This window comes from Molossus molossus, unplaced genomic scaffold, assembly GCF_014108415.1.
Source record: "Molossus molossus isolate mMolMol1 unplaced genomic scaffold, mMolMol1.p scaffold_m16_p_2, whole genome shotgun sequence".
In the NCBI taxonomy this organism is placed as follows: domain Eukaryota; kingdom Metazoa; phylum Chordata; class Mammalia; order Chiroptera; family Molossidae; genus Molossus; species Molossus molossus.
The window spans coordinates 105821265-105827264 of record NW_023425355.1 but is presented as its reverse complement, the minus strand read 5'-3'; positions in this window follow the sequence as shown (position 1 = coordinate 105827264).

Genomic DNA, 6000 nt, shown 5'->3' with positions numbered 1-6000 from the left:
CCCATTGGGGGTTAAGGCTTCAACCTATGAATTTTGGGGGAACCCAATTTAGTTTATAACAATATTACTAACCAACCTGATCTGATTGACATTTATAAAACAGTCCACTCAACAATAAATTTATAAGGATTAAAGTCACACAAAGTATATTCTCTGACCAAAATGAAATTGAATTAGAAACCAATACCAGATGAATCCACTATCATAGCTGGAGACTTCAACACCCCTCTCTCAGAAATGGACAGATTTATCTGGCAGAAACCGGTAGCAGCAAGTGACCCGTCCCACAGGTTGAGCAACGAGGACTCTAGAGGGGGAGTGAGGATGAGGAGGGACAAGAGACACGAGAAATGGAGACAAGACAGAATTCTGATCAAGTCTCATTTATTCAGGGGTAATTCACACAATATATAGGGCAAGAAGCACCTGTTGCCAAGCTCCAGGCTTGCCCGAAGCAATTCTAGGAAATACTACAAAAGGAGCAAAAGGTCAGCAAAGACTGGCTTGTTGAGTAAATGGTTAACAAAATTGATGCCATGCAAAAAGTCTCCCACAGGTCCCCCTTTTCTTTAATTTTTTAAGGCCGAAATAATACCTTGAGGGGACTGTGCCTGTCTCTGGCTATCCAGTCCAGCGCACCAAGGTGACAAGGTTTTTGAGACTCTCTATTTGCCATCTTGGGCATAGTCATAGCTTACTGATTCACAGCTAGAGCGAGCTTCTCTGTCGGCCATTTCAAGTCTATGATAGTGGACCTGTATATAGGTTGCATCTTAATGGCATCTATCTGCTGCTTGATGAAAGCCATAGGAAAGGTCCTAGTGACACAATCAGTAAAAGGCCAAGTAAGGGGCCCAACAGAGGGAGAAGATAAGGCAGCACCCCTTTTAGCCCGCTCCAAAGGGGGTTATCGAAAAGCTCTTTTAAGCAGCAGCGCTCCTGCAAGGCAGTCGCATGGGGGACCAAATAAGGCCCTCAGGAGCTCGTCACGGTGTGGAAGAGGCCCAAAACCTCCTTCCACAAGCAGGCAAAGATGCAGTAGTATCCCTAGCAGTAAGATTTCAGCCTTCCGGTCCATTCCTGAAATAAAGAAGAAACAGGAAAAGCCTCTCAGGGCGAATTTTCGTCCCTGGAGTTATCTATATGGTTATCTGCTATTCCTTTAACTTGATCAATCTGTTTAACCAAACGCTCTGGTAGCCATGTGGCAGATTTCATTTTCTTAGAGTAAATGCATACAGAACCTCGGCCCCAGATGAGGACTGGGTCTGGGCCATGCCAAGAGCTGGTTAGCGGATCTTTCCATAGTACTGATGCAAATTGTTTTTGAGTTTCTGTATGCCAAAAGCGATTAGCAGCAGATTGCCCATCAGTGTCCAAATTTAAAAAATTGAGAATAAATAAGGCATGAGAGAGAATAATTCTGGGTGACCCCCTCGTGGGGTACCATTCCCCCTTTTTTATTTTATTAATGGTGATCTTTAAAGACAGATGTGCTCTCTCTACAATCCCTTGGCACTGAGGGTTGTAAGGTATACCTGTTATGTTTTGAATGTTGAGGCGTTTGCAAAATTGGGAGAAGGCTGAACTTGTGTAGTCTGGGCCGTTATCGGTTTTCAATTGCTGTGGGCATCCCAGAACTGTAAATGTGGTTAGCATGTGACTGATCACATGTTTTGTGGCTTCACCAGTTTGGAGGGAAGCATAAATGAATCCACTAAAGGTATCTATGATAACATGTACATATTTAAGATTTCCAAATTCAGAGATGTGAGTAACATCCATCTGCTATAATGCATTAGGAATTAGTCCCCTTGGGTTTACTCCAAGGTGGGGGACTGGCAATGAGTGGCACATGAGGGGCAGTTTTTAACGATTTGTCTAGCTTGTTCCCTACCCATCGTAATGAGATTGGAAACTGATAATATGGCTCAATGACCTTTTTAGGTGTGGCAGGCAAGTGAATCCACATCAAGGGCGCTGTCTGCCAGAAAACAGCGGTAGGGGAGAGAGCAGTCTTACAAATAATAAACTTTAAAGGCTTAGTGTAATCCATAAAGGTGGTTGCTTGAGAACGGATAGCCTGTTCGACTTTGCGTATAGCCTGTTTTCCTTCCAAGGTAAGTTCACGGGGAGATGTAGGGTTGGCATCTCCCTACAATATATCATACAGGGGTTTAAGTTCTCCTTTACTGATTTTTAAATAGGGCATAAGCCAATTAATGTCCCCTAGCAACTTTTGGAAATCATTTAGTGTTTTAAGCTTGTCTAATTTTAGTTCTAATTTTTGACATGAAATTAGGGACCCTCGCATTTGAAAACCAAGATACGTATAAGGGTCTGGGAGTTGGACCTTGTCAGGGGCTATTTCCAGGCCTTTGTCTCGTAAGGCAACGCGCATCATCTCATAGCATTTCAAAACCTTGCTTCCCTCTTTCCCGGCTATGAGGATATCATCCATGTAATGTATAATGTACATACTTGGCCAATTGTCTCTAACTAATTGTAAGGCTGAGGCTACACCCGAGGATATTTTTTCCATTTTTTTGTACAGATACAGTGGGAGGGAGAGAGAGGAAGGGAGAGAGAGAGAGAAACATCGACGTGAAGGGACACATCGAGTGGCTGCCATCCGCACGACCAACCAAGGCCGGGGACAGACTGCAACCGAAGTACGTGCCCTTAGCGGGAACTGAACCCGGGTCTCTCCGGACCGCAGGCCGACGCTCTAACCGCTGAGCCAAACTGGCCAGGATAGGCTGAGGCTACAAAGGATTGGCATAGGGTAGGGCTATTAGCCATTCCCTGTGGCAGAACACGCCATTGGAATCTTTTCATAGGCGCTTTGAAATTTATAGCTGGTAAGCTGAATGTAAATCGCCTCTGATCATCTGGATGCAGAGGAATCGTGAAAAAACAATCCTTTAGATCAACAATGACTTTGAAATAACCCAAAGGTATGGCAACAAGTGAGGGAAGTCCTGGTTGTAAGGCTCCCATTAGTACCATAGTCTTATTTACAGCTCTTAAGTCTTGCAATAGCCGCCTTTTGCCAGATTTCCTTTTAATGACAAAAATAGGAGTATTCCAAGGGGAGTTACTAGGGACAATGTGGCCAGCATCAAGCTGCTCCTGTACCAGCTGTTGTGCAGCCATCAGTTTTTCTGCTGTTAGAGGCCATTGATCAACCCACACCAGCTCCTCAGATAGCCACGTGATCTTTTCTGCATGGGTCACAGGAGTGTCAATGACCCCTATGGAAAATGGCCTAATCCTGCCCTATCAGTCTTTGGGGAGGGCTCTATGGGTTCTGTTATACCCGTATTATTTTTTCCCAGCCCTTGGCCTGGTAGATCAGCCTGCACGTTGCGTTTAGCAATGTCCCTGCAGTTCTCTACATATTCTGATTTCCATAGGAGGTAGTCTCCTCCAGCAAGTGTCGCTCGGGCTAGTGTCTGCCAATCCCCAGGCGTAAGCCAATTCTTGGCTACTGATTCTAAAATTGCCGTAGTATACGGGGCTATGGCTCTGCATTGTGCTACAGTGGTCTTTAACTCCTTTATTAATTTAAAATCAAACCCGCTATGGTGGCGCCAAGCCTGTCCTTGTGTGCCCACTGTTTCTGTTACTGGAAAAGCCTCTATCATCTAGCTCTGGTGTAAGTTGCAAGCGGGGAGGGATCTTTGTGACAGCTCCCCTCATGGGTGGCTTTTGATTACCGAGGACTTCTGATCTTACTTCACTCTCCTTTTTAGATTTTCCTACTTTTAGTCCTTCTAATTGGGCTATGAGATCTTGGTGCTCTTTTTCCAGTTTTATTTGTTCTTTGAGGTGTTCAATTTTATCTCTAAGTTCTTTTCTAGGGTCAAGGACAGGACATGCCAGCGGGGGAGCACTGGGATTATTATCATAAGGCGGGGGGCGTTGAGAAACAAGCGGCCAGTCAGAGTTATGATATCTGGCAGCTTCATCCGCCAGTTCATCCCAATTAACCTCGCCTCCGTCAGGAACAGTCTCCAGATATTCTGATAGGTCGGGATAAATCTTTGTCTTGGATTTGATTATTTCCTCTGGGGCAACACTAGTTTTTGTTCTTTTGAATTCTCCACCCTCTCTCTCTGTTAGTTTTTCTCCTCTTCACGTATGAGAGCTTTTAGGCATAATTTTATTCCAAGTGGGCTCGGTTTCTTCTTCCTCATTATCACTATCGAATGACATGAAGTCCTCACATTCTTTACTTTCATTTTCATTCCCCTTTTTTTCTTTCTGTAATATACCCTCGCCATATTCTACTACATTGGCAACGAGAGGATCAGAATGTCTGAGATAAAATCTCATCTATTAAATGCCAATAAGAAAAAGCAGTTACCGGGACCTTCTCGGGTCCATAGTCTTATAGTAATCTCTAAGAGCATCACCAACTATTTTCCATCGTTTTTGATCTATAGTTCCCTCTGTAGGAAACCAAGGGCAAACTTCCTTAATATAATCAAAATACTCATACAAATGCATAATTTTCACCTTTACTCCTCGTGCCTTGATAGCCTTTCCTAGTCCTTCAACGAACATCTTATCTTGGCTCAATGCTTGACCCATAATCGCCGTTCACTTACCCGAGGGGTGCAGACGCAGCAGGTTCCCACGTCGTTCCCTCTTTTCTTTTCCTTTCTTTTCCTTTGCTTTCCTTTCTTTTCCTTTGCTTTCCTTTCTGCCGGTCACTCGAACAGCGTCCTTCACTGGATCCCCCGTGCTGGAGCCCCACGTTGGGCGCCACTTGACCCGTCCCGCAGGTCGAGCAACGAGCAACGAGGACTCTAGAGGGGGAGTGAGGATGAGGAGGGACAAGAGACACGAGAAATGGAGACAAGACAGGGTTCTGATCAAGTCTCATTTATTCAGGGGTAATTCACACACTATATAGGGCAAGAAGCACCTGTTGCCAAGCACCAGGCTTGCCCAAAGCAATTCTAGGAAATACTACAAAAGGAGCAAAAGGTCAGCAAAGACTGGCTTGTTGAGTAAATGGTTAACAAAATTGATGCCATGCAAAAAGTCTCCCACAAGCAAGACCCTTGGAAAATCCCCAAATATTTGGAAACTAAATAGTATACTTCTAAATAACCCATGGATCAAAGAAGAAATCAAGAGTAAAATTTTAAAATATTAAACTAATTTAAAATTAAATTATAGAATTTGTGGAATGCAGCTAAAGCAGTTGTAAGGTAGCCAGGGGCCGCAGGTGGGAGGTGGGAAGAAACCGAGGAGCCAAACAGCCGAATAAGCAGAAATCAGGCTTTATTGGGTACACTCCGGGCGGGTCCACAGACTCCGGGGGTAGCCACGCCTGATGCTGGGGTTTGTGATTTTTATATCTGCGCCTATGGCAGCGGGAGCTTGTTGTTAGGTTTAGGTCCTGAGGGGCTACGCATGGGGGCCCCTGGAATGTGAGTCTATTGTCCCGGAGCAAACAGTCCCTGGACTAGGACAGGAGAATGGGACAGGAGTTGATCTATGAGTTTGGGGCAAACAGTTCCTGAAACAGGGTGGGAGTTTAGGTTGGGTAAGCGAGGTAATGACTGAACAGTTTGCCTGGCGCCAGTTCCCAGGCTATCGGACAGCAGTATTTATGGGAAATACCTATATCAGGAAAGAAAGATCTCAAGGCAATCATCTTGGCCTCCCCATTAAGCAACTCGAAAAAGAGGAACGACTTAAACCCGAAATAAGCAGAAGGAAGGAATTAATAAAGATCAAAGTAGAGCTCAATGAAACAGAAAAGTAATAGAGAAAATCAATGAAACTAAAAGCTGGTTTTTGAGATCAATAACATTGATAAACCTCTAGCTAGAATGATCTGGGGGAAAAGGCATCAGTTACCAAAACCAGGAATGAAAGAGGTCACATGACCACAGATTTTACAGATATTAAATAATAAGGAAACATTATGAACCACCCTATGGCAATCACTTTGACAGCTTCAATAAAATGAGCAAATTCAAA